This window comes from Schistocerca serialis, chromosome 6 (genome assembly GCF_023864345.2).
Source record: "Schistocerca serialis cubense isolate TAMUIC-IGC-003099 chromosome 6, iqSchSeri2.2, whole genome shotgun sequence".
Lineage (NCBI taxonomy): Eukaryota > Metazoa > Arthropoda > Insecta > Orthoptera > Acrididae > Schistocerca > Schistocerca serialis.
This window is the reverse complement of record NC_064643.1, coordinates 616,450,318-616,463,879: the sequence shown is the minus strand read 5'-3', so window position 1 is coordinate 616,463,879 and position 13,562 is coordinate 616,450,318.

Genomic DNA, 13,562 nt, shown 5'->3' with positions numbered 1-13,562 from the left:
GAAAGACATCATCCGTATGATTTTCTTTTGGAGCTTCTTTCACTGGATTAATAATGGAGCCGGCCGGAGTGACCGACCGGTTCTAGGCGCTACAGTCTGGAACCGCCCAACCGCTACGGCGCAGGTTCGATTCTTGCCTTGGGCATTGACATGTGTGATGTCCTTAGGTTAGTTAGGTTTACGTTGTTCTCAGTTCTCGGGGACTGATGATCTCAGAAGTTAAGTCCCATAGTGCTCAGAACCAATAATAATGGTCCTTGTATCATCGGCAAACAGTGTCAGTTTAGTTACTGGTTTCAGATAAGAAGGGAGGAAGCTAAACGGACACCGTTTGCTGGTGATAGAAGCATCTAGCAAAAGGAACTCCAATAGAAGGTGATACAAATAGGCTAATATCAGTGGAATATTTATTAATTGGTTTTCTGCGAATGGGCTTGCCCTGAAGCTTGAAAAAACATAGTGCATCCAACTGTTCATCTAAAATTGTGAGCCATATGTTTGTGACTATTACAGCGCCATCTATCATAAAGCGAAAAAAGTGGCCCAACTAATACATATTTCTTTACGTACTATACGAATATTTAATAAAAAATGGGGGTCCTGTTTAAAAAAAAAGCAGTTGATATCCGCCTGACCTATGGGAGCGCCATCTACCGGGCCAACCATAGCGCCATTTGGTTTCCCCCTTCAAACTAGACAAGTTTCGTTCTTTGTAGTTTTCTCGTTTGACGCTTATTTCGTGAGGTATTTGGCCCGGTCACGAACATTGGACCACCCTGTATATCAGTTCTTACTTGGTTTCCTAGTTTTGTCTATAAACTAGAGAAACATACTGAAAATTATTGCATTGAATAAAACGTCGGCCGCTGCACGTGCTTGCTAAACAAGCTTTAAATTCTCACTGTTCTGCTCGAATGCGATTATAAGGTTCACAATGTCCCAGAATAAGTGTTTAGGGATCACCAAATTAGTATTGGAGGGCAGCGTGGAGGGTAAAAATCGTAGAGGGAGACTAAACAGATTCAGAAGGATGTAGGTTGCAGTAGGTACTGGGAGATGAAGAAGCTTGCACAGGATAGAGTAGCATGGAGAGCTGCATCAAACCAGTCTCAGGACTGAAGACCACAACAACAACAAGTGTTTAGGGATCCTTGAGTGTGTCTGACTCAAATAAGATAGATCGACTTGAACATGACGACCAAATCAGAAACTTTTGCTTACCTTTTCCTGATTTCCCATGCGGTGGCGTCAAATATGAATACTATGTTTGGACTTGCTTTTTCTGCCGGTGGAATATCACAGCATTCACTGAACGTCCGGTATGTTACTCACTCATTGCCGTGCAAAATTTCCTGCAATAGCTGATGTTTTGGCTGAAATAGCGTTTTTGCAGAATTATGTACATTTTCGAAGCGTATTTGCTGAAAATGTGTTAACAGTGTTAGAAAAAGATTAGTTTTCAATTAACCTGAAAGCCCAGTAACCAAAGCTCGTATAGTATCGGAAAGTAATTATCCATTCCTCCCGTTCTTCCCGTTTCCAGCGTCATCATTGCAGCACCCTTGTTATGAAGCTGTTTCGTCCACTCAGTCATGATGGCAACAGTTCGTTTACATTGGGACACATGGGGGTTTATAAACTGTTACTTATAGCTCGTTGTTTAAACAAACTTAAGTAAGATAGTTGTTCTGAGCCCACATCTACTAGTGTTGAATCATACACTTCTACCTTCATCAAGGCACAGCTGAGCTGAGCTGTGGTCTCATATAATCAGCAGACATATAAACACCACATGTAATTCTTCACTTTCCCGGCATCTATCGCCATCTTTGAGGTGTCAGTTATTATGCCGGGTATCAGCACCGATCTTGCACGATATATCGATAACGTAACTCATTATCTTCATCTGGTGCTCTCTGATAGACTGGGTCCAGTATCTATACACGTGGTCCTCCACATATATGATCGGTATGAGGCGTTTCCTCTGCGGTCCGCGCCCAATAGACACGTTCTCAGGCTTTCAATCTTCGGTGCAGTGCTCCTGTCTCGGATTTGTTCCCCACGTCCACACTCTCAGTCATTGCTTTTGTACAGTGCTTCTGCTACTCCTGTGGCATTTTCAGCAGTCCCAGTTCACGCTTCCAGTCTCTATTGAGTTGATACCCAGTGTCACGGAACATTTGTCCCATTATCTGTGGGTCTGTGCCAGAACCTTAATGTCATCATTATTTATGGAATGATTGAGTTTTGCGACTGGTTGCTGCATATTTAGTAATTTTGTGGTTTACGGTCGCTGCACGACTTGGGAACCACATGGAGCCCACCATTCATGATTGAGTTCTGTTGCTCGACTCGCTGCTGCCACTCGTCTCGCTCCTTAGTACAACCGAACGTAATTGGACCTGGAAAATGAGGCAAGATCGCTCCCGCCGTCGAGTTCCACCGAATGCTTTAGGGAACCATCGCGAAGGCATGAAGAAGACAAAGAATAAGGCGCAGCTATGCCAAAGGTGCCAGAAGATTGGGCATGTAACCAGGACGAGTAGAGCCACTGTTGCGTGTCTGAAAAGCGCGAAAGCGAACGATACACGCGACTGCGACAAGACGAGAAGGGCTACTGCCACATGCACGGACTGCGGCGGTGCTCGTGCTGCTAACTCTGTCAGCTGCAGCAACGTGAAGGGCTGGAAAGGCGGAAGAAGGCCGTCACAAAAGAAGAGGCCGTCTCAGGCTACACGGCGATTACCCTGCCGCCCAATCCAAGAAGGGGAAGCGGGCCGCGTCACCATGAAGATGACACACTACGTACCGCCGCAGATGACGCAGTGATCACCCTCAAATCCGCAATGACAGCATGGAGAGCTGCCATGGAGCAGGAGCTCGTCGCTGTCCGCCGTCAGCTGCTGCAACTGCGGGATGAGCAGAGAGCAGATGGGTGGAAGGCGGAGGGAGACACAGACGAAAGCCCCCGTCCAGGAACTTGCAGATATGCAGGAGGCTAAAGTTGTGCCCGTGGATTTGGAAACGCCTGGTCGTCCTCACAAATGGGAAGTCGAACAGCAGCAGACGCAAGGAAAAGAAGATTAAAGAGACGCCTACTTTGCGACTACCTTTGCAGCACCCCAGTGAGATAAGAGGATGCGGTGACGGAGGACACTTGCTTGCCACTTCCAGAAGAGCATGGCGTTCAGGCGGTCCTCCCTATGCCTTCACCATCCCCCCCCCCCCCTCCTCAATTTCTTAATCCTAGTATCGTGGCTGCCAAAGAATCCTTTACAGTATCATCGCCAAGATGGAACTTAAGCTTATCAATTCACATCCTCTCCTTGGTAGCAGTGAGGAAGACCTCTCCTTGATAGCAGTGAGGAAGGGATCCAATCACCGCTGGATGCTAGCAAATATGTAACTAGTGCTATAATAGTAACAGAATAACCTAAGTGTAACCTTATACGAAAACTTAGTGGCGATTATAGTTAGAGTAATGCTTACTGCAACTCCTTAGGCTTCCATTCAAGTTATTACATTCTTCCAATAGGTGTTTACAACAAATCCTCCTTTGTTGAACGCAAGCGTCTCATTAACTGAATACATGACGCAATAACAGCGAATAAATCGAGGCGTTAATCGTCTCTTCACGTGTACAAATATTCTCGTGACGTCACAACCTCTGGGTTCTTTATTATACAGAATGAAAATTATAAAAACTACACGCCATTGGCTGCAAAGCTGAGGACTGGGGGCGGGGCTTATTTAATGCTGACAACATGCATGCAAACTGCGGGGACGTTTGGGGCTGGCCCTCCCCATTTCGTTGGACCTGCGTGCCGACTCGTGGCGGAAGGCTTTTGGTAATCCCCGCCAATGGCAATCGATCGAAACTCAGAGGCGCTTCATCATACTATCGATGACCGCCATCAGAGGCGTATGCAGCACTTCACTTACCCTTAACCACGTTCTTGGGAATGAACAATGCATGCACCTGCGAAATCAGTCTTGTTAAAAAAATTGGCTTCCAGCTTTTGGACAACGATGCTGCTTTGGAACTGAACTTACATATTCCCTTTATGAGTTTCTGTTCAGTTTCGAGCTATCGAAGAGCTTTAATTTGTTCATGGATTACACGTTCGTCTTGAAAGTGGACAGAAAATTCATAATTTAGAAGTTACCAAGAGTGGGTAAGTGTAAGAAGTATCACGCAACCAGCTTAACAGCTTACGCTTCCAAGGTACTGATAATATGAATAATAAAGGGGAAAAAATGAAAAAGTATTAGAGGGCTATTAATTTGGTTGTAGGGAAGGTGCATTCAGCAAAGAGGCAGTTCTGACGTTTCGCTTCACAATGGGAAAATTCAAGAAACGTTCTTATTATGCGTTGACTTAGAAAAAGCGCTCGCGAATGTAAACAGTGCAAGATGTTCGTGATTCTTAGAAAAATTGGTATAAGCTGTAGGGAAAGATGGATAACACAGAAATGAAAAGTAACAATAAAAGTGGATGATAAAGAAGGGAGTGTAAGAATTAAAATTGGTTAAGACAGGGGTTGTTTGGTTCTTCGTTGATGTTCAATGCATGCGTCGAAGAAGCCACGGCGCAAATAAATATCACTATTCTGAGTATTGGTAATAAATACTTACTGGACGCACGGAATGGAAAGAACATGTATTGAACTCACGTTTGAGCTTTGAGCAAACCAGATAAAGAGGAAAGTAATGTAAAGCAGCAGAAATGAAATTACTGAGAAACTAGACATGGAAATTGGGTATTACGAAGTAGGTGAAGTAATTCTGCTGCCTTGGAAGCAAAATAGTGTATGATGGATGAAGCGAGAAGCACATAAAGCACAGATTGTCACAGGCGAAGAGGGCTTTTCTGGCGAAAAGAATGCTACTAGTAACAAGCATTGAGCTTAAAAAAAGACTACTATTGACAGGCATGAGCTTAATCTGAGGAAGAAATGTATGAGAATGCACTCTTTTAGCACAGAGTAGTACTGTAGTGAATCAAAAACAGTGGGAAAACCGAAAAAGAAGAGCACCGAAGCGTTTGTGATATGAAAAGGCAAGGTGCATTTGTGGCAAATGAGCACGTGCTCTGCAGAATAGGCGAAGAAATAATTTTATGAAAGACACTGAAAATGAGATGGGAGGGATTATCAGGATTGTTTTAAGACATTGGGAAAGAAGGTCCGTGGTATTACAGGGAAAAGTAAAGGGTAAAATGTGTTCTAGAAAATGTACCTGCTGGCTTCCTAACATGCAAATCTGATTTGCCAGTGTGCCGTTAATTCATAGCGTAATTTTACAAGGAACCCTATCCGTGCGAGAAGGGCTCATTTGAAAGTAATGTGTTATTAGTCGTGACAGGAGAAAGCTGTTAATAACTCACCATGTACATCAGGATAGCCACAGAAAAGTGAATGTCCGGAAGCTGCAGAGATTACCATTCCATGAAAGTTTGTGTTACACTTCACAAAATGAGCATCGTCGACGGCCAAGAAATGTTCAAAACAAACTATTAACTTGCACCATGAATGCCGAATGGAAAATGGCGCGGCACAGTGATCAAAAAGTTTCACACCATCAAGATCGAAGGCGAACTCCTTAGGTGTTGCAAACCGTGCAGGACGTTCAGATAGGTGTACACTCTTGAGGAATTTATATAGAATCTTACTGGTGTATCGGTATGATGAGAGCTGATGGAATATGATGGAAGGCAACCGAATGCAGAACAATCTGTCGTGCAGTTCATGCTGATTATCCATTGAGGCGTAACTGCTGATAGTGCGACGGTATGTTTTATAGGGACGGAAAAAAAACATCCAGAGACTGATATTTCCGGTGGTCGAGATGATGTGAACTGCAATATCACACTCATTGCTGTGAAGGACTATGATTTTTAAACGAAGGCAAGGAATTAACCAAAAGTAATTTCGTTTGACCAGCTGCTGGCCGAAAACAGTGGCCATACCATAGCTGCATTTCTCTTACGCCCATTTCCCTTGCTGTGACATAAGTATTCACTATTGCCATTGCAAGATCACACACACGAGAAAGATTCGTGGGGGGCATAACACCTCCAACTTCTCGCAGCACATTCAGATTAACAGTCAGTATAATTGTATGGGAAAGAATCAAGGCATTGCTGTCAGTTAGTCTTGATACAACTCTCTTGGATCTCTAGTTTCCAGTGGTCCTTTCATAATCATTTCTTCTTCACATTCCGAGTGGTCGGAAATAAAACAAATTCCTTGCTGAACGTTGGGATAATTTGTTAATTTCATCTGCAAATTTTCGGACCGATTTCGCAGTTTGGTGTGCATCGTTAAGTTGATTCTTTGAAAATTCGTCATCTTACTTTTTCCAATTCTGTAGCGATGCTAAGAGCAGTGCAGCCATATACTGCTTCACTTGAAATTACTGTACATTTTGTCGCGCACAATTTTTTGTGCAATACGTAGAGGGTCACTATCACGCACACCCTGTAAACTGTATGGAGCATCTTTGAAACGTGCGAACACCACTTTTTGTAACATGTACGCCCTTTCCATCCTTGAATACCCATAGTTTTTAGTATTATACTCGACATGTACATTACCCGCATACTCGAACGCATACGACGCCTCACATTCCACTTACTCAACTTGCAGAAACGCCACTATTTTATCTTCGACTTCTTTCTCATTCTGTGGAATTCCTTAGGTTCCTTTCTGACGAATGTCAACTTCGGCAACAGTTACATATATAAAGCTGCTTTGCTTTGTTTATCGTCGCCATTGCTCTGCTTTGTATCAACATCACTTTAGCACGTTGTTTCTCGTCAACTAAGCTGTTCAACTACTCCTCATGGCGTCATATCATGTTCAGTCCAAATCCACATAGTGACTGTATACAGCATCATTACATAATACGAAATATGTTAGTAACAATTTACTATCAAATCACAATGTGGATATGGAATACTTGCTAATAGCTTTAGATAGAGATTTCCCATTGTGTATCGGTTATCTGTGGCTGTCCCACAAAATGCAAGTATTCTATATCTTTTCGGCAGTGATCTATAAGCCAAATGATTTTACTTGGTATGTTGTTGTTGTTGCGATCTTCAGCCCTGAGACTGGTTTGATGCAGCTCTCCATGCCACTCTATCCTGTGCAAGCTGCTTCATCTCCCAGTACCTACTGCAACCTACATGCTTCTGAACCTACATGCTTCATCTCTTAGTCTCCCTTTACGATTTTCACCTTCCACGCTGCCCTCCAATACTAAATTGGTGATACCTTGATGCCTCAACACATGCCCTACCAGCCGATCCCTTTCGTAGTCAAGTTGTGCCACAAACTTCTCTTCTCCCCAATCCTATTTCATTCTTCCTCATTAGTTATGTGATCTACCCCTCTAATCTTCAGCATTCTTCTGTAGCACCACATTTCAACAGCTTCTATTCTCTTCTTGTCCAAACTATTTATCGTCCATATTTCACTTCCATACATGGCTACACTCCATACAAATACTTTCAGAAATGACTTCCTGACACTTAAATCTATACTCAATGTTAACAAATTTCTCTTCTTCAGAAACGCTTTCCTTGCCATGGTCAGTCTCCATTTTATATCCTCTCTACTTCGACCATCATCAGTTATTTTGCTCCCCAAATAGCAAAATTCCTTTAATACTTTAAGTGTCTCATTTCCTAATCTAATTCCCTCAGCATCACCCGACTTAATTCGACTACATTCCATTATCCTGGTTTTGATTTTGTTGATGTTCATCTTACACCCTCCTTTCAAGATACTATCCATTCCATTCAACTGCTCTTCCAAGTCATTTGCTGTGTCTGACAGAATTACAATGTCTTCGGTGAACCTCAAAGTTTTTATTTCTTCTCCATCGATTTTAATACCTAGTCCGAATTTTTCTTTTGTTTCCTTCACTGCTTGCTCAATATACAGATTGAATAGCATCAGGGATAGGCTACAACCCTGCCTCACTCCCTTCTCAACCACTGCTTCCCTTTCATGTCCCTCGATTCTTATAACTGCCATATGCTTTCTGTATTAGCTCACAGGTATAGTTTAATGGCACTACACGATGTCAGCCGACTCTTACTTGAACAAGTACTTCCTAGTTTCACGGCCCTACGGACACATCACTCAACAAAATCATAGCTACTGCCAGGCATCAGTTTCCGCTCACAAATTCTATGACTGCCTCTTTACATTGCTGAATAACTGTAGTGGGTGGTCGAGCAACAATTTTTCGTCGTCACTTCGTATTCATCCAACCTTTGGTTTATTGCTTCTGTCTTGAGTTCAGGAGTCTGTGACTGGTAGTTAAAGAACTTGACGAGAAGAAGTTTAAAATGCTGGTTTTAATCAGATTAAGTGAGCTTTCCCTTAAGTGTTTCTGAAATAAGGTTATTTGTAAGCTGAGGCGATAAAATAATTTAGTAATCGCTAATCAGTGTACCCAGCCATAATAAGAGAAGTCAATTGAGATTAGTCAGATGGAGGTAACTTCTTACGCGGCTTGCCGCCTTTTTTGGAGGAAACTGATTAATATTTATGCGGCAACAGGGAGCCGAAAAAGAAGGAGGCGGAAAAAGGTGGGAGTGGTTTATGTTCCGCCGCATTAATGGCGTGTAGTACACTGCTTTCCTTTTATCCGGACGGATTTTTTGTAGTGCCTCGCCTCTTCATAATTTGTGGTATCTTTTTATGTCAATGCATCTAACACATCTTACATCATAGATAATCGTATTTAAGTCCTCCTATATTCTTATTAACATTTCTCCTCCATCATAATTCCTACAGCAACTAATAAGTCATCGTTTGTAACGGATTTTCAAAATCTTTCTTTCGCCTCTAGTCTCGCCAATTTAATTTGTCAATAACAAAACGTCGTGTGGCTAGAAAGCTTGCTCCATGTCTGGATGCCCCTTGGCCGACTTTCGCTTACGTTTTCCCCGGACGCTCACCGTCCCAAGCAACTGGCGTTCCCAAAGCTTCATAACTTCGTTGATAGGGTGGCAATCGGTGTTACCAAATAGGCAAGAGCAGGGTGATCCTACTGCGTATTTCCCGCGTACCACACACAGCTTCCATACATTCGTGTGTGCTAGAAGGAGACTTTCATAAGCGTCTTGCAAGACTTCGTATTGACACGCGCAAAACTGTTTTACTGAAGGAAACGTTTTCTATGTCAACAGATTCATATGTCACTTCTTGGTAGAAAATGAAATTACAAATAAAAAGCAGAGTATTGTTTATCATCTACAAAATTACCTTTAACGCTGTATAACTTATACTGTGTCATGCATTTCAAGCATAAAATCTTCAGCATCTGCACCAGTAAGTTTATCCATAGATTTGCTGCAACAATCTGTTTCATTCCTGTTTTTTGGACCGAGTACTTTCCCAGTACCACTATTATTATTTCTCTTCTACTATTTTCTACTATTCTGGTATAAGAACTTTCACTGTTTTCAAGTATGCTTCACTTTAGTTTTTGGGATTATTCGTTAACAGTTAAAGAAAATTTCGTTCATGGCATTCAGAAGTATGTTGCTCGACTTTCCAATCTTCTTGGAAATGGTACTGTGCTGCGCCCAAGTTCACGTCTGTGCAGTAGGATCAGATGAAGTACCAGCGTTTGTTCTGAAACAATTCATACAGAGTATACAGGTTCACGTAACAAATAGACTAAATGAGTCATTCACATCAGGGAAATTTCTACATTTTCAAATCAGGCCACAAATGTATTTCTGCTAAGCATAGGTAATTCAGAAGACATAGAAAAGTACCCGCCATTTTCCTACTGTTTTCATTCTCGAAAACAATGGAATCAGTTATGAAAGACAGGTTAATGAACTGATTGAATAAATACTATCTTCTGCTTGAGTCATATTTTGATTCCCGAAGTGGCAGAAGTGCAGAATCAGACGTAATACCGGGTGACAGAGAATAACGGGAACATTTACACAATCCAGTTGATGCAGCTCTCGATGGTACTGTATTCTATGAGATCCTATTCATCTCCGCATAACTACGGCAGCCTGCATCCTTCTGAATCTGCTTACTGTATTGACCTCCAGGTCTACCCTCTCCGATATTTACCCCCCCATTCTTCGCTCCAGTACTAAATTGGTGATCCCTTGATGTCTCGGAATGTTTCCTATCATTGATCCTTTCTTTTGGATAAAGTTGTGCCACAAATTACTTAACTCCCCAGTTCTATTCACTACCTCGTTATTAGTAACGTGATCCAACCATCTAATCTTCAAGATTCTTCTCCAATGCTACATTTCAAAAACGTCTAAACTGTTTATCGTCCATGTTTCACATCCAAACATGACTGCACTTCAGACAAATACTTTCAAAAAAGACTTCGTAACTCTTACATCTATATACGATGTTAATAAATTTCTGTTCTTCAGAAATGATTTTCTTGCCATTGACTGTCTACAATCTCTATCCTTTATACTTCATTAGTTATGTTGCTGCCCAAATGGCAAAACGCATCTACTACTTTAAGTGCCTCGTTTCCGAATCTATTTTTCCCAGCATCATCTGATTTAATTCTACTATCTTTGTTTTGCTTTAGTTATATCCTCCTTTCAAGACGATGTCCATTCCATCCAACTCCGCTTCCAAGTCCTCTGTATCTCTGACGGAATTACAATGTCATGGGAAAAATCTCAAAGCTTTTATTTCTTCTCATTGAACTTTAATTCCTACTCCAAATTTTTCTTTGTTTTCCTTACTGCTTGTTCAATGTACAAATTGAATGACATTGGGAATAATGTACAACCGCATCCAAATGGAACAAATGTGTGTGAATCCCTAGGGGATCAAACTGCTAAGGTCATCGGTCCTAGACTTAACACTACTTACTAATTAAACTAATTTATACTAAGAACAACATACACACCCACACCCGAGGGAGGACTAAAACCTCCGGTGGAACGGGCAGCGCAATTAGTGACATGGCGCCTCTAACCACGTGGCCACTCAGCGCGTCACAACCCCGTCTCGCTATTTTCTTAACCTATTGTAAATGGTTTTCCATCTGAGCTCTTCATGTTCATACACCTTCTTTTTTCTCTGAAGGTCTCTTTAATTTTCCAGTAAGCGGTATCTAGCTTTCTTCTTGTGAAATATGCTTCTAAATCCTTACGTTTGTTCTCTCACCTTTCCTAGTTAGCCACTTTGCACTTCCTGACAATTTAACTTCTAAAACATTTGTATTCCCTTTAGACTGCTTCACTTGCTGCATTTTCATATTTTTTCCTTTCGTCAGTTAAATACTGTAACTCTTGTTTTCCAAGGGTTTCTTCTAGGTAGTGTTTTCTTAGCTAATTCGTCTTCTTGTTCCTTCACCATTTCATCTCTTTAAAGATACCCATTCGTCTTCTACTGTATTATTTTCCCTGTTGTAGTCAACCGTTGCCTTATGTTCTCTTTGAAACTCTCAACAACCTCTAGTTCTTTCGTCTTATCCAGGTCCTGTCTCCTTAATTTCCTGTCTTCTTCCTATTTCTTCAGTTTTAATCTACAGTTCATAACCAACAAATTGTGGTCAGAGTCTATATCAGCTCCGGTAAATGTTTTACAATTTACAATCTGGTTCCTAAACCTCTTACCTTTAGATAATGAATCTGAAACCTTCTGCTGCCTTCACTCTCTTCCACGTATACTACCTTCTCTATTGATTATTATACCACGTGTTAGCGACGATTAAATCATGCTCTGTGTAAAACTTTTATCCGGAGCGGTTCGCTACGCTGTTCGTATTAGCTTCGTCGCATTCCCATTTCCTTAGTCACTACTAATCCGGCTCCTGCGTTACTCCTGTTGATTCTGTATGTATACCCCTGTTTTCACTTGACAGGAAGTCCTGTTGCTCCTGCCACCGACTTTAACTAAATCCCAGCATATTTAACTTCAACCTATCCGGTTTTCTTTTTAAATTTTCTAGTCTACCTGCCCGATTTAAGGACCTAACATTCCACTCCCCGATCCGTAGAATGACGGTTTTGTTTTTCCTGATGACGGCGTCCTCCCGAAATCCGGAGATCCGAATGGGGGACTATTTTACTTCCGCAATATTTTACCCAAGAGGGCGCCATTATCAATTAATCTTACAGTAGAACTGCATGCCCTCGGGAAAATTTTCAGCTATAGTTTTTCCTTGCCTTCAGCCGTTCGCAGTTTTGGTTGATGTTACAAGGCCAGATCAGTCAATCATACAGTCCGTTGCCATCTCAGCTACCGGAGAAGCTGCTGCCCCTCATGAGGAAACACATGTCTGGCCTCTCAACAGAGGCCCCACCGCTGTAGTAGCATCTAGAGTACGGTACGGCAAGTTACGTATTCATACGGTGGATGGGGGGGGGGGGGGGGGGGGGCTGTTAAGCATAAGACTGTATTACATAAGTTGGAAGCATTAGGGGAAAGAGGAGTAGCTAACGAGTGGCTTAGATCATAGTTACCAGAGAGGACAGAGAGGATACCACACACTTCAAATTAGTCTACTCTTTTGTTAAAGCACTTATTGGAACCAAAACAAATTAATATGGAAGGTCCTCAGGGTAGCATGTTAGGGGAAATACTGTTTGTGATACACATCATTGGCCTTTATAATAGTTGTAGTGACGGTAAAAAAAATTCTTTTTGTCAATGGTAGCATTGTAGTCACTGTGAAAACAAGACGAGTCTCTGCAAAAGCAAGTGAAACCCTCAGGGAAGTTTAGAATTGCCCAGTAAAGTGACACTGAACGAAAATAAATCGAAAACAATGAATCTCTATTTGAAGAAGGAAAGTCACACTGTTAAATTAATGGCATCTGGCAATAATATAGTGTGCCCAACGAACATAAAATTTCAGTAACTTAATATTGATTCTTAGGTCAAGTGGTGTGAACAACGAAGATACTTGCAAACAGAATGTCATCAGCTTATTATGTCCTCAGAGGCCCGTAATAAGTGTGTGATAGCAATGCCATTTTTGACACTTACAGCACTGAGTTCTTAGTTTTGGGATTCTTTTACGCGTAACAAATGCCCAAAACATGAACACAATCTTCAAACTATAGAAAATGGCCGTAAGTCTAAAAACCAATAATAGCCGTCTGTCGCTTTGTAAAGTCTATATCAATCCCTGGAGGTTTTAACTACATGATGTGAGTACATTTACCGTGCAGTTGTTCAAATTAAAAACAAAATTCATTATTATTGCACAAGCAGCTGTGTCCATTACCATGGAACAAGATCTACACTGAACTTACTTTTACAAACAAGTAATAGACACAAATCTCAAAACAGCATTTTTTACAAGTAAAAAACTAACAGTAATTTGCCCAACAAATTTAAGAAAGATTAATAAGCCAAATTTACTTAGAAGTGAAGTTAAGTGTGCTTGTACATGCCGGACAATGAAGGGTTACTTAGATGGTACAGAGTAAGGGTTTCTAAGAAAATATAACAGAAATAAACGATAATAAATATAATAAAATGTCGTTTTATTTAACACCTTCACACTATTTTTACATCCTCTTTTCCGGAAAC